Source organism: Heterocephalus glaber, unplaced genomic scaffold (genome assembly GCF_053883595.1).
Source record: "Heterocephalus glaber isolate CG9 unplaced genomic scaffold, H.glaber_assembly_v1.0 deba00001481, whole genome shotgun sequence".
Taxonomy (NCBI): domain Eukaryota; kingdom Metazoa; phylum Chordata; class Mammalia; order Rodentia; family Bathyergidae; genus Heterocephalus; species Heterocephalus glaber.
In genome coordinates, this window is record NW_028258317.1 from 20,093,286 (window position 1) to 20,115,327 (window position 22,042).

The following is a 22,042-nucleotide window of genomic DNA, read 5'->3' on the forward strand; positions in this document are numbered from 1 at the left end:
TTTAGATAGCATGTTCCAGTACATTTAGATAGTAGACAGCATGTTCCAGTACATTTCCTGTTTATGGGGAGTTGGGTAATTTCAAAGAACACTGTGCATTCTGTGAATCTTTTTATTCCCAGAAATGACATCACATGGTTTATTCAGAGAGGGAGGAGGAGCACGGAGTAACCTTCAATCTCATATAGTCCCACACTAGGAACACACATTGAGGATCACAAACCCAGGAAGCAAAGCAGAATGAACCCATCTGGCATGACAAGAAATTAAATGGAAAGGGGGAGAACCCAACAAAAAGAAAAAGTCATGGCAATGACAAGTCAATACGTTTCAGTTATAACCATCAATGTTAATGGTCTCAATTCACCAATCAAAAGAAATAGACTGGCAGAATGGGTCAAGAAACAAAATCCAACAATATGCTGCATACAAGAAACACACTTAATTCAAAAGGAAACCCATAGACTGAAAGTTAAAGGGTGGAAAACAATACTCCATGCAACAGGAACCCGAAAAAAAGCAGGAGTAGCTATCCTCTTTGCAGATCAAGTAGATTTCAAACCAACACTGATTAAGAGAGACAAAGAAGGACACTACATCCTTGTAAAGGGAACAATCCAAGAGGAAGAGATGACAATCATAAATATCTATGCACCAAACACTAGTGTGCCCAACTATATAAAACAAATACTAATGGACATGAAAAGTCATATATGCACTAATACAATTGTAGTGGGGGACCTCAACACCCCACTGTCACAAATAGATAGATCAACTAGACTAAAAATAAGTAATGAAATTCTAGAACTCAATCAAGCTCTTGAACAAATGAACTTCACAGATGTTTACAGAGTCTTCCACCCCACAAAATCAGAATACACATTCTTCTCAGCTGCACATGGGTCATTCCCAAAAATAGACCACATAGTCACACATAGAAAATGTTTAAGTAAGTGCAAAGGAATTGAAGTTATCCCCTGTATATTATCAGACCATAGGGCGATGAAATTGGAGATGCACAGCAAAAGAAACTCAAAAAATTTCATAAACACATGGAAATTGAACAACACACTTCTGAATAACCAATGGGTCACAGAGGAAATTAAAGAAGAAATCAGACAGTTCCTTCAATTAAATGACAATGACAATACAACATATCAGAATCTATGGGTCACAATGAAAGCAGTCTTACGAGGGAAATTCATAGCAGTGAATGTGCATATTAGGAAAACAGAACGAGCCCAATTAAACAACCTGATGCTGCACCTCAAGCTTCTAGAAAAAGAAGAGCAGGACAACCCCAAAGTTCATACAAGGGAGGAAATTACAAAGATCAGAGGAGAAATCAATGCAATGGAGACTAAGAGAACGATACAAAAAATCAATGAAGCCAAGAGTTGGTTCTTTGAAAGAATCAACAAAATTGACAAACCCTTAACCAATCTTGTCAGAAAAAGGAAAGAAGAGGCCCAAATCCAGGAAATTAGGAATGAAAAGGGTGAAATTACAACAGACCCAGGAGAAATCCAGAGGATCATCAATACCTACTTCCAGAACCTATACGCCAATAAGATGGACAACACAGAAGAAATGGACAGATTCCTAGATACATATGAATTACCAAAGTTGAACGAAGAAAACATAAAAATACTAAACAACCCAATATCAACCAATGAAAGTGAAAATGTAATTAAAAACTTATCAACTAAGAAAAGCCCGGGCCCTGATAGCTTCACTGCTGAATTCTACAAGACATTTAGAGAGGAACTGCTGCCACTACTGTTTAAACTCTTCAATGAAATTGAAAGGGAAGCAATACTCCCAAATGCATTCCTGGAAGCAAGCATCACCTTGATCCCCAAAGCAGAGAAAGACTCAAGTGAAAAAGAGAACTATAGGCCAATCTCACTAACGAACATAGATGCAAAAATCCTTAATAAGATAATGGCAAACAGAATGCAGAAGATCATCAAGAAGATCATACACCCTGATCAAGTGGGATTCATCCCAGGGATGCAGGGATGGTTCAACATACTCAAATCAATCAGTGTGATACACTATATCAATAGAGCCAAGGACAAAACCCATATGATTATCTCCATAGATGCAGAAAAAGCATTTGACAAAATCCAACATGCATTTATGATAAAAACCCTACAAAAAATTGGAATAGATGGTCGCTACCTCAAACTGATAGAAGCCATCTGTGAAAAACCAATAGTCAATAACATACTAAATGGTCAAAAACTGAAATCTTTCACACTATTATCAGGAACAAGACAAGGATGTCCACTATCACCAATTTGTTCAATATAGTTCTGGAAACATTAGCCACAGCAATTAGACAAGAGAAAGAAATCAAAGGAATAAAGATAGGTAATGAAGAGGTCAAATTGTCATTATTTGCAGATGACATGATACTCTATATAGAAGACCCCAAGAACTCCACCAAAAGTCTCCTAGACTTAATAACCAAATTCAGTCAAGTAGCTGATTACAAGGTCAGCACACAAAAATCAATAGCTTTCCTCTACACCAATGACAGACTCACTGAGAGAGAAATAGGGCAAATAATTCCTTTCACAATAGCATCCAAAAAACTGAAATACCTAGGAATCCTCCTAATGAAAGAAATCAAAGACCTCTTCTCTGAAAACTCTGGCACTCTGAAAAGAGAGATTGAAGATGATATCAGAAAATGGACAGACATCCCCTGTTCCTGGGTAGGAAGGATTAATAGAGTGAAAATGGACATACTTCCAAAACTGCTATATAGATTTAATGCAATTCCAATTGAGATCCCAGCAGCATACTTCATAGACCTCGAGAAAACAATCCCAAAATTCATTTGGAACAAGAAGTGACCAGAATAGCAAAAGCAATTCTAGGTAACAGAGACATGGCAGGGGGTATCACAATCCCCAACCTGCAACTCTACTACAAAGCTACTGTGATAAAAACAGCATGGTACTGGCAAAGAAACAGACCTGAGGACCAGTGGAACAGATTAGAACATGCAGAAACAACGCCAGACACACTCAGCCATCTCATCTTCGACAAAGGAGCCAAACACCCTCACTGGAGGCAAGATAGCCTCTTTAATAAATGGTGCTGGGAAAATTGGGCTTCAACTTGCCAAAGATTAAAACTAGACCTATATCTCTTACCATGCACTAAACTAAAATCAAAATGGATTAAAGATCTAAATATTAAAATAGAAACTCTGAACCAGTTGGAACAGAGGTTAGGTAGAACCCTTGAAGACATTGGGGTACGAAAAGATTTTGTGAACAAAACCTCAGTTGCCCATGAACTAGCACAAACAATCAACAAGTGGGATCTCTTCTTATTAAAAGGCTTCTGCACAGCAAGAGAAACCACCAATAGTGTGAAGAGACAACCCACAATGTGGGAAAAAATCTTCACTTGCTCTTCATCAGACAAAGGTCTACTATCTCAAATCTATAAAGAACTTAAAAGATCAAACTTCCCAAATTTACAGACCCAATCCAAAAATGGGCATCTGAAATGAACAGACATTTCTCAGACAAAGAAGTAGAAATAGCAAATAAATACATGAAACTATGTTCAACATCACTGGTCATTTGAGAGATGCAAATGAAAACAACCCTGAGATTCCACTTCACTCCAGAAAGAATGGCTGCTATCATGAAATCAACCAATCACAAATGCTGGTGGGGCTGTGGGGAAAGAGGAACCCTGCTCCACTGCTGGTGGGAGTGTAGACTGGTGCAATCACTGTGAAAATCAGTATGGAGATACCTCAAAGAACCAGGACTGGATATCCCATTTGACCCCACTCTTCTGCTGCTAGGGATCTTACCCAAAGAATTAAAAGAATCATACCACAGTGATATATGTGCACCCATATTCATAGCAGCACAGTTTGTAATAGCTAAAACTTGGAAACAGCCCAAATGCCCATCAACTGGAGACTGGATAAAGAAAATGTGATTTTTTAAATAAAATGGAGTACTACTCAGCCATAAAAAATGAGAAATTAGAGACATTTATAGCTAAGTGGATGCACATTGAGGTGATACTCTTAAGTGAAATAAATAGGACAGACATGAATAAATACCGAATAGTTTCTCTGGTGTGAGAAACTGAAAGTGTAAATAAGGACTAAATGTTTAATAGGTAATGTGAAATAGGAAGAAAAGGGGCAAAGGGGAAGGAAGTGGGAGGGCTAGGGGAAAGGCTAGAAGGGAATGGGATTAATATGAGAAAATGGAAAAATAGGAACAAAATCTTTGTAAATAGGGAGGACTGGAGGGGTTGAAGGAAGGGCTGGGCAAGGGTGAAAATAAGAACCAAGTGAGACTATGTAAAGGTGCAAATTTCCAATGATGAATGTCATTCTATTGTATACCTAAAATGTACCAATGATTAGAATGAATAATCAAAAATGTCAAATAGTGAGAAAAGTTCCAAAGGGGTTGGGGTAGTGGGAGGGGCAGGGGAAAGGAGAGAAGGGAAAGGAAAAATGCTGAGAAATGGAAAAAATGGAAATAAAGTCTTTGTAAATAGGGAAGGGTGGAGGGGGGTGAAGGGAGGGCTAGGCATGGGGAAAAAATAAGAACCAAGATGCATTATGTAAAGGTACAATTCCCAATGAGAAATGTAATAGTGTTGTATACCTACAATGTACCAATAAAAGAATTTAATAAAATAAAAAAATAAATGATACTGTCATGAAAATCAAGTTAAAACAGACACTGCTATCCTTGGGTGAAATTGTCAAATATTTATATAATCAATCTTTGCTTTTTTTCTATGAGTAGGTTTATAGCACCTAGGGCAGTTAAGTAAAATAAACCTCAGTTGAATTCACTAAGGCAAGGAGAAAGGAGTGGATTGACTTATATCAAAAGTAGAGGAGAGGGGCCGGGGATTTAGCTCCATTGTTCCACCGCCTGCCTTGCAAGTGAAAGGACCGGAGTTTGATCCCCCGTACCACAAAAAAGAAGAGTAGAGGAGAGAAAGAATTCAGCTTTCAGGAATAAGTGATACCTGGAACAACAAAAAATATGGCCATGTAAACAATGTAAAAGCACCCTCCCACACTCACACCACTGTTGAATTTTTCTTTCAGAACAACTTTTTTCTATCTGGAACTGGAACAATAGACTTTTTCATGAAAAAAAATCCCAAAATTTCATAACAAAATAATAAGAGAATAACAAGTTAATACACGGTGTATCATAATCCTAAAAAGTAGTTACTCAGAGTACAAGTCATAGACAAAAACGACTCTTACAAATAAGAAACAGATAATAGCAAAAACCTTTCTTTTCAATGAACCATTTTCAGAGAAAATGGTAATACAGAGAAAATGGTAATATAAAATGAAACAAATTAGCATACATATTAAAACATTTTTGAAACAATGGAAGAGGTAATTTGAGCAATTATTTGAACTTCTCCCTACTTCCTATGTCTGTCTTCTCTTTTACTTTTTATTTTATGTATATTTTGAGTTCCTAATGTAAGATAAATCATGTAATTTTTATGAGTGTATCTGACTTATTTCACTTAACATTATGTTCTCAAGTTACATCTATTTACCTACAAATGCCTCATTTATCTCTTTTTATGGCAGAGTAGTGTTGCATTGTGTATAAATACCACCTTTTACTTATCCATTCATATGTTGATGGACATATATACTATTTGCAATATTTAACTCTTACAGACTTTATAAGCATGGATGGCTCAAATGTTACCATTAATAAGTCAACGATTTTCCACTTCTAACTCCACGTTGAAAACAGATAGATTCTGATGCTCCAGACTGACATCCCCTGGTCCTCTGTCTCTGGACCACTTACTGTTACTGAGGAGTGAGGATGTGGTACATGTCTAGCTCAAGTAAAACAGAATCCTAGCTCTTGAAAAGCTGTAGTCAGAGAGACATGGACATTTAAGTGCCTATAAAAGACCAATGTTGGGATGAGGAAGTGTTTCTCCAACAGAAGTGCAATATAGCAGAAAAATTACAAAAATAGAGCAATTAAACCACTCCAATTTATATCAATTGTTGTGGTGCATAAGAGGCAGTAAGGAAACATTGCTCCTGAGCAGAAAAGTAAATGAAGGATATCTCTGCCTAACTGCTGTGTCTCCGAAGGTCTTGTCAAGCAATTCAGTACTTTTAGTTCACCATCCTTCCAGAAACATTTTGGTGAAGGATTTTTATCTGCACTGGAGATAGCAGCAAAAAGACAAAATAACAGTAAGATAGATTTCTTTAATTTTGATAACTTCTACCTATCATCTAAGGATTAAAAAACTGACTTAGACATGAGAAAGTTAAGATAATAAATGGGTATGACAATCATTGATTGCATTCCCCTTTCAACTAACTCATTGTTTTATCCATGAGAATAAATTTGATTCTATTTATAATTTCCATATATGAAAATACTAGTGTATTGTGTATACTGACTTTCATGGTTGAATTGTGCTTTCAGTCATCTATATATCTCATAATAGTCTGTCCTAAGATCCCCAGGTAGAGAGGAGTGGAATGTGTTGAAAACAGAGTTGTATGCAGTCACCATTTCCCCAAATCTTCCTCCAGGGAGAATATTTAAGGAACCATACCTTTACAAAAGCTCATGAAAAAATGCTTTGTTTAGGATTGTGTTAAAAATCAAATTTGAAAAATCTGTGCAATATTTTTAATTTTATGAATATGTCATAAAACCAAAGAATTTCACTAAACCTCTTTTTTGTTATCTGTAAATTCTCTGATTTCCTGAAAATTATTGGCAGGGATTGGGAAGGAAGGTGAGAGAAAAGATAAGTAGAAAGAGAAGAAAGATCAACAGTTGCTACTCCTAAACTCCTCTGAAATCATTGTAAATCACAGATTTGGCTCTACCACTGGTTCATCTGAGACCTCTGCCTCTGGACTCTTGAAGATACATAGTGTGTGTGTTTTCTCCTACACATTACTTTATCATTATCTCCTGAAACATTGATGATGTATTGCTATGGTACTGGAAAGAATGTGCTTCATGTTTTCATTTCCAAACAATGAAAATCTGGGAACATCTGGAGGAAACAAATACTGAGGTTGTTGTTTCTGGCATGTATATATTGAAGGATGTATTTTATTTAACCTATACCACAATATTGTGAGTAATACTTAATAGTAATGGTAACATATCAAGGCAGACTTTCTTGGTTCTTGCTGTCCCTCCTTCCATTTTGTGAACTGCTCAAGATTCTTCACAAAACCATAGTTCTGTTGTCCTTACCCTCTTTCAGACAAGACCAAAAATCCTGATTTAACATCATTTAGAGGGGGGATTTGGATTTGTTTTTGGTTTTATAGATACTCCTTAGTTCACGTGTGAATATCTGCAAAGTCTTAGTTTAAAGAAAATATTCCCATGATGCTGAAATATTTCTTATGCAAATAAATGTAATAGGAAAGATACTTATTGATTAAAAGCTTATAAATACATTAGAAAGATTAAAAGAATGAATGCTATTGAGTATGAGAAATAGTTTCTGTTAAAATAACACTTTTTGTGAAAAGATACTTTTGATAACATATGATAAAATAAATTGCACAGAGGATTCATATTGGAAAGTTATAAAAAACTATTCTTCTCTGGGAATTTTATATTCCTAAAATAATAATAATAACAGGAATGAACAATAATCCCAAAATAAAATGAAGCAAACCAAACAAGAAAAAAAAAGAAACTAAGAATGGTGATATTAACTTGAGCAGGGGAAGAAATGACAAGGACAAAAGGCATTTTAACTATCAGACCTTTATCATGTCTTCATCATAACACATTAGGTTGGAGCTGACAATGGTGGATGATGCTTTACATCTTACTTTGAGTCTACTGGTAAAAAACTGTAATGGGAGAAGGTCATTTTCACAGCAAAAATATCAAAGTGGAAAAGTGAACAACAATAATGCCAGTATTATTTGCTAGTGTCTTTTGTAAATTAAAAGTAATAAAATTTACGATTAAATTTTTGGTTTGCCATGTTAGTGTAGTATTGATATTTGAACCCAAAAAATCTATAAAAAGGACCATATCTGAATAGATACACATTTTATCTAATTCTGATAAAACACCAGGTTAATTTTTATAATTTTAATATTTAGTATTACAATATTCTTCTACTGTTATTTAATACCACACTTATTTTATGAGTAACAAAAGGAGTATGGAATAGCATATGACAGGTTTTGTATGGCATGCTAAATAATTTTAAAATGTGTTTGGTAGGAAATGGCCAGCCATATAAGAATATTTAATAGGAGGGTAAAGTAATGAGTCCACTTTTAAAAAGATTACTTTGTGAGTTGCAGGAAGGGAAATTAGGAGACTTGACATTTGAAATTGCCTAAGTTCTTTCTCTCTACACTAATGTGTTTGCCTAATTGTGGCTTGAGCCATTTCCACTCCTCCTTGTCTTTCTTCCCCTTCTTTTGTTTTCAGATTACAGTGACTTTTCTGAGAAAGATTATTTTTACTTAAGGAGCTCCCAGAAATGGAACTAAGGACAGATTCGAGTCTCTATCACTATGTTGTATTCAAAGTCCTTATTTCTTACCAGCAATCACATTTTTCTACTGGGGTAAACTCCTTGTGCTAGGCTCCTTCTTATGTAGGACAAACCTGTTTTGGAAAGAATTTTCAGGTTTCCACTTGTGACCTGTCAGAGTTTGCTAGACATGCCCACATATGTCTGAACCCCAGGAGGAGATATAACTCAAGCTCTCTCCTAGGAGGCTCCTCAGACATGTAAATAGGCTTCTGACAGGTCTATCTCATCAGTTTGCAAAACATGCCTGAGCTGCCTGCATCCCAGTAGGGAGCACGAGTGTCTCAAACTGAGCTCTTGGTTATATACTGTGGATGTGGTAAAAATGAAAAGAAATAAAATATAACATAATTTGGTATCTATATCAAATTTAATACTTTTTGGGGAGTTTTCATGTGTTTGATCTTCGCAAGAATACTGTGAGGTTCATAGAGAAAGCATTTCTCATCATCTCGTTTCAAAATCAAGAAAATAGTAGGAAATGTGAAGTGAGGTGGAGACAAGGCTGAATGATCATTAGAATGGAGGATAATAGGAAACTGAATTAATTTTGTAGCTGCAAGAAAAGGTGGAAGAGATACGTGAAGTAGCGTGGAGGTAACTGACAACCAAAGGGACATGAGCAGCGTGGATCCAATGAGGGAAGAAGCAAAAGAGATGAAAAGATTAGAGACACCAAGGCTTTGATGTAGAGGATGGTAGTGACACATAAATATAGGGGAATCTCTCCTGACCTGAAATCCAGACTGAATAGGGTTTCTGGAATACACATATAATGAAATAACATACTTCTGATTTGTTTTCAGTGAATTACAGGGAAAAATGAACCAAATACAGAGTAAGAAGATTATTGAGTTGAAAAATATATTTATCTCATATGGCTTCATTTGTAAAACTCTAATAATTCATTAATTCTGTAATTAATTTACTCTTATACCATATTGAACATACAATACACCATTATTTTATGTGTTGCTAATGTTTTTTAAACACTGCCAATGAAGTATGGAAAACCAGCAATTGTAACATGTATCCTGATTGTAGAGTTGATAAAATATTTAAATATGTGTATTCAGAATAGTTAAATGCCATTAATTATAATTTCAATATATTTTTATGTGAGTGGGAATAATCTGTGCACATTAGTTGAAGTGCCTTACACAAAAGACAGTCTCACCTAGCTGGCTAATGATCACTTGCTATGTGATGATATGGGGAAAAATAATATTTCCTAACCTACCATAAAGAAAACATGGTACCTCAATACTTGGAAAATTTCATCCCCAGGGTATTAAGAGAAAAGCTAAACATATAATATTTTAGAGCTTTTAAAATATTGTTTCCTAATAAGTTTGCATGCTTGTTTCCTTGCTATATTCCTACTACAGAATAATAATTAAAAAAAACATGTCTGTAAGTCCCTCCAATGAAAATGAAAAGTTTTTCTTGGAAAATATAATGAAAGAACCAGTTATCAGGGTATCAGATACTTAGGTGAGAAAGAACCTCTATAGGTTGTCCCTTGATATAAGGATTTTCTCTAGTCTGCTTAGTTATAGTAAAAAACTCAAGCCTAATCTCAAGACTACAAAAGACTTGAAAAACTGATGTGGACAATATTTAATCAAAATTTACATGAGATCAGGCATGTTCAGAGTGGTATGACTGTAGACAGTATTTAATTAAGTTTTTTTTTTTTTTTCTTTTGTACCGGTGATCAAACTCGGGACCTTGTGCTCATGAGACAGACGGCGGGACCACTGAGGTAAATCCCCGATGTATTTAATTAAAATTTAATGTTATCTTTAATGGCAAGTAAGAGTGATCGAGTAAAAAACCTGTATGCCTGATGGATATTTCCAGAAATCATGAACATCTCACTTGCTGTCTTGTTACAATAACCCTGAAAGAAGAATGTATACCTGCATCTTTGTTTGAGAAGACTAAGGCAAGCAGAAAGTGTACTTGACTAGGGATCTCAAGATCTGTGCTACAGTCCTGGGGCTGCTAAAAAGTAATGATATGATAGACAAAATCCTTAACTTACTTAGGCTTCAATTTCTTCAATAAAATGAACAGACCACAGCAAGGTATCTGATGTCTAAAAAGTAATTTTTTATTTAATAGTTACACATGAAAAAGCACCAACAAATAAATGGTCCTATTACTGAACTGACTGAATTTTATAACATAAAGTTTGTGTAAATATATGTTTAACATATTTTTAAAAAAATATATGATAACTCTCTTTTACCACTTCCTTCAAGAAATTTGAAGGTTTCTGTTAAAAACTCATGAGAATAATCAGGGATATTTACTACTTTGAAACATAATCTGGTAGCTTGCAGTCCATCCAATCTTCCTTTGGGAGTAAAACTAGTTAAACTGTATTAAAAATTCTTTTTAAAAGGAGTAGCAAGATATAAAAAAACAAAGTATTAGAGGAAAGGAAACTCTAGAATATGAGACTGACATTCCATGTTGTCTTGATTTTAGAGAACAAGAGACTGAGATTCCCATCAGGAAGCCAAGCAGAGAAGGGTGACTAAGCAGAGTTTTTGCTGGTCTCACAGGGCTGGGAAGACAAAGTGAGAGATCTTGGTTATCATAGCAAGGCAAACAGAGATTCCAGAGAGAAAAGAAGCACAGAGAAGCCTCAGCGATGCTTCTTACCTTGAGGCACTTGGTGAACTGTGTGTAAAGCAAGCCTAGGATATAAGTAAAGTGAAAAAAGGCAAGAGGTTGAGTCACAACCTGGAGCCTCCTATTGTCCCGGGGGAGGAAAAATATGTAGAATTCAAGAATGCTAAGGGAATAGGGATCCATGAAAAGCTCCAGGGCAAGTATACAGGTAATCTAAATGAGTATTATTCATGCAGAATAATAAAAATAATGTCATAGTGTGTTAAACATCTATATCAAACATATTATTAATTTCCTGACAAATGGTTAATTAAAATATAGGATAATAACATTGTAAGACAGAGATTTATTGTTCTAACATCATAACATTATCACAGGAGTCATAGAAGTATAAATATATATTACACCATTTTAAGTAAAGGAAGCCCATTTTAATCTCATAGATATCAATAAAAGACTAATAAGAAAGTAAATAAAAGAAGAAAGTGAAATATAAAAATTTTAATTGTTTTCAAAAGTAAGAGAAAAAAGAAAGACCCTATACATTAAATATAACATAATAGGTTTAAATTTAAGTGCACTGATAAATTAAGCATAAGTAAACTATTCTAATCTAAAAACAAATATTATCAATGTATGGAAAAAATATAATTTTGTTTACAAGACATACAATTTAAATATGAACAAATAGGATAAGTGAAAATGAAAAGTTTGGAGAACTTGCTATATAAAATGCAAATTCTTTGTGTTCTAACTCCTCCCTGCTCCTCCAAAGCAAAACAAAAAGCTGGTAAGGCTAGATTAACATCAGCCAATAGAATTCCAAGGAATGTTACACAAAATAGGAAGACTCATTGCAAAACATATGGGTCATTTCACCTGGAAGACATAAATGTTCTAAATTTGTGTTCACCTAATTGTGTAGCTTCAACATGTATAAAGCCAACACTGGCAGAAATTAAAAGAGAAATTTAAAATCCACAATCACAGAGGAATGCTATATCACATGTCTGTTCGTAATGGATGAAATAAATGGACAAAATTTGGTGAAGTTACAAAATATGTGAAGCAAATAATTAACAAACATGAGGTATTGAAATTCATGAATGCTATGCAACTTCCAAAGTCACATTTTTTTAAAAGTACACATGAAAAATTTTCTAAAGTTACATACTGTCCTATAAAAGAAGTCATAACAAATGTTGAGTAATTAGAAATCATAGCAAAGATATTCTCTGACTAGAGGAATTAAGGTCATAAATTGGCAACAAAAAGGTAAATATGAAATTCTCAGATGTTTGCTTTAAGCAATATCATTCATAATAACCTACAGAGAGGGAAAGATATCACTATGTTAATTTGCATTAACTGAAAGATAATAGTTTGTCTATAGTTTTAAAAGAGATTTTCTAGATTCCACGCTCCTAGGGCAGAGAAGGTGAGCCAGTCCCAGCACCTGGAAGGAGGCTTCCCCACCGCCATTCCATGCTCCTAGGGCAGAGAAGGTGAGCCAGTCCTGGCACCTGGAAGGAGGCTCCCCCACTGCCATTCCAAGCTCCTAGGGCAGAGAAGATGAGCTGTGCAGGAGCCAGAAGCCTCCCCCCACCATGGAAGTGAGAAGACACGTAAACAAGCCTCAAAAACGGACTTCCAGATCACCTACAGCAACCCCAAGGGGAAATGAGATGGAACAATCTGATACTCAACCACCTGGACTCTCTGAACTGGCAACAAAAGAGGAACTGGGAAAAATGAAATCAGAAATAATTACTCAGATAACAGAAAAGATTTTGCTCATAGTGCAAGACATGATTAATAAATCTAGAGAGGACACAGATGAAAAAATAGAGGAGCTGAGGAACATCATGGAATCCCAACATAGGAAACAAATGGAATCCATAAAACAGATACAAACAGACTTCCAGGAGATTAAAAATTCCACTGAAAGTCTACACAGCAGAATGAACCAATGTGAGGATAGAATTTCAGATATAGAAGATAAGATTGCAATTAGTGACCAGGAAAAGAAAAATTGCTTCAAAATTATAAGGGAACATGAGAAATCAACCCAGCAGCTGCTAGACGATGGAAAGAAGAATGACATAAGACTGATTGGCAGCAATGAAGAGGAGAGGGTGCAAATGACATAAAAAACATGTTCACAGAAGTGATGGCAGAAAACTTCCCAAGCAAGGAAAAAGAACTTGACATACAGATGAGACATATAGGATTCCAGCTAGCCTTGATCAAAAAAAATCTACACATAGGCATATAATAGTTAGGATTCCAGAAATCCAACAGAAGAGCAAAATTCTACAAGCAGTGAGAAAAAAGAAACAAATCACATACAAAGGAAAGCCCACCAGAATCACAGAAGACTTCTCAATGCAAACCCTCAAGGCAAGAAGAGCTTGGAGTGATGTATTTCAAGCCCTAAAGGGAAACAGGCTCTAACCCAGATTGATGTACCTTGCAAAACTATCTTTCAAAATTGATGGAGAAATAAGATACTTTCATGATAAAGAGCACCTTAGGAACTTCATGAATACCAAACCAGCACTCCAAAAATTTTTAGACAATCCCCTAGGAAAAGACAATGAGGATCACAACCCCAGGAAGCCCAGCAGAATGAATCCATTGGGCTTGACAAACTAAATGCGAAGGGGGAAAAGCCAACAAAAAGAAAAAGTCGTGACAAGGCTTTTAAAACTTTTAACTTCATCTCCCTAATGGGTGTATAATTCAATCTTGTTATTGTACTGATTAGTATTTTTCTGATTCTAGAGTTGCACACCTTTCCTTATGCTGTACTGGCTGTTTATCATCTTCTTATGTGTACTTTTTAATTGGGTTGTCTATTAATGAGCTGTAAGAGTTCTTTATATATTATACTCTTAGGTTATATGTATTGTAAATATGGTCTGTTTAAGGACTACTTTTCATTTTAATGATGTCATTTAAAGTTCTAAATTTTGATGGAATCTCATTTATTAATTTTTTCTTTTATACATCATATTTTTTGTTTCCTAGGTAGTTCTTAGGTAGTTCTTGCCTACCCTAAACTCATAAATATTTTCCCTTATGATTTCTTCTTAAAGTTTTATACTTTTAGGCTTCCATATTTAGTTTCATAGATCCCTTCAAGTTATTTTTATGTATGGAAATAAAGGGTTGAGGTTAAGTTTTTATATATGGAAAATAAAAGAGATTTTCTACATATTAAATCATGTCATTTGAAAATCATAGCAGTGTTATTTTTTCCTTTTCAGTCATTAAGTTGTGTATTTATTGTTCTTGCCATTAGTGCAATGTTAAGATATAATGTTAGCAGGTATCCTTGCTTGGTTCCTTATCTTGGAAGAAAGTTTCCAATATTTCATCATCAAGGGTCATGTCTCACATGTAAATTTTATTTCTGTATGAATTTCAGGGTCAGATTCTCAAAGGACCAAAAAGTAGCCAAGTAGTAAAAGCAGTAAAACATCTGGAAGGCTTATACTACCAGAAACTGAACATTATAAAGCTGTGGCAGATAAGACTGTGTTATTGGACAAAGTTAGGCAAAGGGACTAAAAGAACAGGATAAAGAGTCTAGAAATAGATTCATGCATACATGGCCATTTGATATATTTCAAAATTGACATTGCAGTTTGGTAGGAAAAGGATGTCTTTTTGAATGATTTGTGCTAATTTATTTAATATCCATGTGAAGAAAAAACAATAAACTAAGAATAGATGACAGACTATCTTGATAATTTTGCAGTAGGCAAAATCTTCTTAGTAATGGATAAAACACTAATTATAGAGAAAATATTCAAATATAAGACTTCATCTAAAGTAAGATGAAGTTCATTCAAGGACTATGTTCAGAAAATGAAAATGCTAATCATAGTCAGGAAAAAGACATTTGTAAATATCTGACAAATGTTTTGTGTCCAGAATATATAAAGAACTCCTATTAATCAATGGAAAAAGTAGACTGCTCACTGAAAAAATTCACTGTCTCTCTCATACACATATACTGTTACATGAACTAGAATGGTTAAAAAACTAATACTGTTGAGTTGCTAAGGAGCCATTAGCACTCTTATACACATCTTTTGAAAATGATAAAGCTACTTTGGAAAGCTGTTTATATTATGTAATAAAATTGCATACTTTTACCATTTGATTCAACAATTTGATTTTTAGATAGGTACTCAAACAGTATGAATTCATACACGTATGCACCAAAATAGTAGTTGAAACAAGAAACTCCAAAAAGTCATTTAATGGAAAAATAAATGGCTAAATAAATGTTAGCATATTTACTAAAATGGAAAAACACAGCACTAAGAACAAATGAATTATTTGCATATATAATTATTTGAATTTTTGCATATACAATTATTTGCATAATTATTTGATAATATATATCAACATTATTGAAGTTGAAGAAAGAGAGCCAATAAATATCTATTGTACAATTTTATTTTTAAGGGGTTTAAAAATAGCCAAAATTAATATGTGATGATGGACAATGATTACTCCATGTGGGACGGCTAATGAGTTGGAGGGTGAGAAAGGTGGGATTCCTTGGTGATAATATATTCTATATTTTGAATTTAGTAGTGGTTGCACAGCGTATTTATCTCTTAGATTTCAAAAAAATATTTTAAAACTCATTAGATCTTAGATAACAGGGTAACAATTTTTCTGAAATATTCTCAAAAGGAATGTTAAGTCTAAACTGAACATTCATGATGGAAATTTTATTTGCCTCCAGTTTTACGTTTAAATAATATGTATGAGGGCCAGGGATTTGACTCAGTGTTGCTGCCGCCTGCCTCACAAACACAAAGTCCTGAGTTTGATCCCTGGTATCCTCCCCAAATATGTATGAAATATCTTTGAGAGTAAGAGTAAATTATATTAAAAATATGATCCAATTGTAATTAAATGTGAAGCATAACCACCCATTATACAGTTTTAATCAGACTAAAGTGTTTGATTATTTAAAGAAAAACAATTCAAATATAATGAAGCTTGAGGTTTAAAATGTCAAAAATGATTACAGACCAAGATTTAGATATTTGCAAAATACATGGAATGAGACACATTCTTTTTATTACAAATTGAAGGCAGAATTGCTTTGTTTCTTTTTCACTTTTAAATATAAGGTTCACCTATATTTTGTTCGATTTTACTTGAAAGATGGATTGTACATGCTTATATTTGAACTGATTTTTAATGGCAATCTAGCAAAATATTTTCCCTTCAAGTGTTGCCTGGGAAATTCACAGAATGCTAAAACAATTTTTCAGAAACATAAAGTGCTTATGTTGTGTCTTTATAGGCCTTCGGTGGAATATGTCTTATGTTGGGTCCTCATAAGGCTGTGGTCAAATGATTGATATATGATTGATATATAAAGGTCTTTAGTAATTTCACTGACATACAAGGATAATTTTTATCATGGCAAGAGTTGGTTAGTCATCAGTATGGGTTAGAATTAAAAAAAAAAAGTGATACCAGATATTTTACTAACACCATCCACTAAACTGTTAAAAGTTTAAAATGCTGTAGAGAAATCAAGAACACAGGAAGAATTTTGATTTCTTGAAAATGGAAATACCAATAGTTTTAATAGGTTATGGAGGGATAACCTAGGATACTACATCTAGTCCCTGGTTCTCTTCACTCTCTGGTGCTCTTCACCTGTGTTTTGCTTTCCTGCCACCATGCCACTAGGCTACCACGCTCTTCTGCCATGATGTTTCTATGTTGGAGCCAGATGTCCATGGAGTGGAACTTCTGAAACCATGAGCAAATATAAACCCTTCTTCCTTTAAGTTGTGTGTGAATGATATTTGGTTCCATTGATGAACCCCCCCCCGAATAATACAGCATGTATATTCATATCTGAAGAGCAGGAGGTGGGAGGGAGAGATCTGAGGTGTAAAACATGCAAGGTTAATATAGCTGTTGTCTATCTAGGGAAAAATGCAAAGACAATTTGTTTATTGATCAGCATTCTCTAGAGGTATAGAATCAATAGAAAATATATGTATAATTATGCAGGAAGGTTTATTAAGTCAGCTTATAGGATCAGAGGCAGGAGAGCCCACAATAGTCATTTGTGGGACCAAAGGTGAGAGAGTCCACAATGATTATCTGTGCACTGGAGAGTTGGAAGATTCAGTAGCTTTTCAGAGGGATCAAGGATGCAGCACCAGTCTAAGGTCAAAGGCCTGGAAGCTCAAATTAGGGTCATCAGTGTGAGTTTCTGTTGGAAGGATAAAGAAACTAGACACCTGGAGATTGATGTCCAAAGACAATGGAGGACTAGAGCTCTTCAAAACAGGAACACTTTTTCTTTGTCCCCTTTTTTATTAGGTCCAGGCCACAAGCCTATCGATTGGCACCTCCAACAACCAGCACCCCCTTTCCAGTTTGCTGGTTGGCCTATATGTCATTCATCCACAGACACATTCAGAACTGTGCTTTATCTATCTGCTAGACATTTCTTAATCCATTCAAGTTGGCACATCATGATTAATGGTCACATTGCTTTTCTCTGAAAGGCTTTAAAAATAAGAAAAACATGAGAGGAAAAAATACCTTTTCAGATTATGAAGTTCATTTTATTTGAACATTTGTCTCAGTGTCCTTTTGGGTATACTTTATGTTTAATTTCCCATTCTTCCCCACCTGTACTACCTCCCTTCTGTCAAGTCACCATGGGCATCCACATGGATCTTGGGCACAATCTTGAAAATATTCTGTCCATTTCTGCTTTACTTCCTGCCCAATCCTTTTTGCATTCCAGAGTCAAAGTGAAATCACTGAATAGAGATGAAGTTGCCATAGGTCTGTGTGGTACCATGGTCCCTGCCCCTTCTCCAGCCTTATGTTGCAGTGCTCTCCTCATCCCATGCAGCTCCTGCCACCATGAATCTTCAATTTCTAATACATGCTGCTTTCTTGCCTTAGAAAATTTATTCAGATCTGAGACCACATACCTCCCATTCTTTTCTCATCCAGCAGTCTAAATTACATCTCACCAAGCCTCTTATTTTCCCATTATAGCACAAAATATACACATTGCTGTGTCTGTTCTATCAAGTGTATCTGTCCTTCTGTATTAGAAACTCCATAAAATTAAGTGATGTAATTATTTTGTTTTTCTTTTATTTCTATTATCTAAGACAGGGCTGGAACCTAGAAAAAAGTTCTACAGATGTTAGTTAAATAAATTAAATTTCATAATATGTCAGTCAGAAAAATTATTAATTTTATTATCTATTTATTTAGGGCAAATTTACTTATGCCACAATTCCTTCCTGTTTTGACTTCCATTTAACCCCAGAAGTTTGGAATTTTGAAGTAGAGGAAGGTAAATATCACTTATGTTTAAATTTCCCTTTTTATAGATAAGAAAATTGGGACTTAAAATAGGGAAGAGGAGGCTGACATGTTTGGACCCAATCCATGCAAGTATCTTTGTGATATTTAGTCAGTGCTGTTCATCCATTGGAATCTCACATGAATTCTTGTGTGACACAAGAGTAATTATAATGTAATCTTTCTGTATTATAGGAGGACATTTATTTTATAAAATTCAATGGATATATAAAAATTAACAATTAACCTTTATGTATTAAAACATATAGCCAAACACTGTGCCTTAAAAAATAGCAGATGTTACAGTAGATGACATTTTCACATTTTCAAAGTGTAAACACTTTTCCAGATCATACATAATAAGGCTATTTAGGTATAATCTCTGTTTTCATTAATGCATGCTTAATGTTATCAATTAAAGCAGACAGTTCTTTTCTAGGTGTTTTCTAATTTGTCTTTGATTGATGTTTTAATTATACCTATTTTCAATTCCCTAATATTTACTGTTTTTATATTTTCTTTAAAATGTATCATGTTCATTATAGTGTTCCACATCTGCTATGTAAAGAACAAGATTATCTCTTTAAACTTTGAACTGGTTACATTAAGGTATCTGGAGAAGTTGGTGGGGCCTCAGGGTCCTCTTCTTCTTCCAAAAGGGGCAGCAATTATTCTCAGTATCTTTCAGATTGTGTGTCAGTCTTTTCAGCCTAGAAGTCCTGGAGCATCTTGTGCCTCTCTACAGCTGTGCACATTTTTACTTCTGCTCTCATTATCATCTTCATCCATTCCATTTTTTAAACATTATTATTAATTTTATTGGTACATTTTAGGTATACAATATAATGAAATTGATCATGGGAAATCTGTACCTTTGCATAATTTATCTTGGTTCTTATTTTTTCCCCATTCCCCTGCCCTCCCTTCAACTCTACCCCTCCCTATTTACAAAGTTTCTTTCAATTTTTTTCCTTTTCTAATATTAATTCCATTCCCTTCTTTCTTTCCCCAACCATTTCCAATTCCCCTTCCCCTTTGGATCTTTTATTCCAATTTCACATTGTCTATTATCCCTTTAGATCCTTAATTACACATTCAGTTTCTCACACTAGAGAAACTATTCAGTATTTACACATGTGCGTCCTATTTATTTCACTTGAGTATCACCTCAATGTGTATCCATTTAGCTATAAATGTCTCTAATTTCTCATTCTTTATGGCTGAGTAGTACTCCATTTTATAAAAAACCCCACATTTTCTTTATCCATTCTCCAGTTGATGGGCAATTGGGCTGTTTCCAAGTTTTAGCTATTATAAACTGTGCTGCTATGAACATGGGTGCACATATATCACTGTGGTATGATTCTTTTAATTCTTTGGGGAAGATACCCAGCAGTGGAATAGCTGGGTCAAATGGGACTTCCAATCCTAGTTCTTTGATGTGTTTTCATACTGATTTCCTCAGGGGTTGCACCAGTCAACACTACCACCAACAATGGAACAGGGTTCCTTTTTCTACACAGCCCCACCAGCATTTGTTATTGGTTGATTTCATGATAGCAGCCATTCTTTCTGGGGTGAGGTGGAATCTCAGTGTGGTTTTCATCTGCATCTCTCAAATGACCAGTGATGTTGAACATTTTTTCATATGTTTATTTGCTATTTTTACTTCTTTGTCTGAGAAATGTTTGTTTATTTCAGACGCCCATTTTTGGATTGAGTCTTTAAATTTGGGAGATCTGATTTTAAAAATTTCTTTATATATTCTAGATAGTAGGCCTTTGTCTGAAGAACAGCTGGTAAAAGTTTTTTTCCTACATTGTGGGTTGTGTCTTCATGCTGTTGGTGGTTTCATTGTAGTGCAGAAGCTTTTTAATAGAATGAGATCCCAGTTGTCAATTCTCTGTTCTAATTCCTGTGCTATTGAGGTTTTGTTCATGAAATCTTTTCCTACATCAATGTCTTCAAGAGTTCTACCTAACTTCTCTTGCAGCTGGTATAGTGTTTCTGTTTTAATATTTTTAAATTTAGATTTTTAATCCATTTTGATTTTAGTTTAGTGCATGGTGAGAGATATAGGTCTAGTTTTAATCTTTGGGAAGTTACAACCCAATTTTTCCAGCACTATTTATTAAAAAGGATATCTTTCCTCCAGTGAGGGTCTTTGGGTCCTTTGTTGAAGATGAGGTGGCTGAGAATGTCTGGCATTGTTTCTGCATCTTCTAATCTGTTCCACTGATCCTCAGCTCTGTTTCTTTGCCAGTACCATGCTGTTTTTATCACAGTAGCTTTGTAGTATAGTTTCAAGTTGGGGACTGTGGTACCCCCTAACTTGTCTTTGTTGCCTAGAATTGCTTTTGCTAATCTGGGTCTCTTCTTGTTCCAAATGAATTTTTGGATTGTTTTCTCAAGGTCTGTGAAGTATGCTTTTGGAATTTCAATTGGGATTGCATTGAATCTAAATAGCAGTTTTAGAAGTATGGCCATTTTCACTGTATTGGTTCTTCCTACCCAGGAAAAAGGGATGTCTTTCTATTTCCAGATATCCTCTTTGGTCTCTTTTTTCAGAGTGCTATAGTTTTCAGAGTAGAGGTCCTTGATTTCTTTTGTTAGGCTGATTTCTAGATATTGCATTTTTTTGGGTGCTATTTTGAAGGGAGTTGTTTCTACAGTTCCTCTTTCAGTGAGTCGGTTGTTCATGTAGAGGAAAGCTATTGTTTTTTGTATGTTGACCTTGTATCCAGCTACTCTACTGAATTTGGTTAAGTCCAGATGACTTGATGGACTTCTTGGGATCTTCTATGTAGAGTATCATGTTGTCTGCAAATAATGACAGTTTAACTTTTTCATTTTCTATCTTTATTTCTTTAATTCTTTCTTTTACTTGTTTAATTGCTGTGGCTAATGTTTCCAAAACTATATTGAACAGGAGTGCTGATAATGGACATCCTTGTCTTGTTCCTGATTTTAGTGTGAAGTATTTCAGTTTTTGACAATCTAGTATGATATTGGCTGTTGGTTTTTCATAGATGGTTTTTATCAGGTTGAGATAGAGACCGTCTATTCTAGTTTTCTGTAGGGTTTTTATCATAAATTCATTTTGTTGAACACTTTTTTTGCATTTATTGAGATGATCATATGCTTTCTGTCTCCATTGATGTAGTGTATTACATTTACTGATTTGCTTATGTTGAACTATCTCTGCAATCCCGGGATGAATCCCACTTAGTCAGGGTGTATAATCTTCTTGATGATCTTCTGCATTCTGTTTGCCAGTATCTTATTGAGGATTTTTGCATCCATGTTCATTAGTGAGATTGGCCTATAGTTGTCTTTTTTGGTTGGGTCTTTCTCTGCTTTGGGGATCAAGGTGATGCTTGCTTCCAGGAATGAATTTAGGAGCATTGCTTTTCTT

General features: G+C 34.8%; 1 long non-coding RNA gene across 1 annotated transcript in view; it reads left to right on the forward strand.

The window, feature by feature from the left end:
• LOC147825862 (uncharacterized) overlaps positions 1-14,053 on the forward strand; it is a 269,968-nt gene extending 255,915 nt beyond the window's left edge. Inside the window, exon 4 of the long non-coding RNA XR_015440036.1 lies at positions 10,350-14,053. This is a non-coding gene — a long non-coding RNA (uncharacterized LOC147825862). The remainder of the gene's footprint in view (positions 1-10,349) is intronic.
• The last annotated feature ends 7,989 nt before the right edge of the window (positions 14,054-22,042 follow it).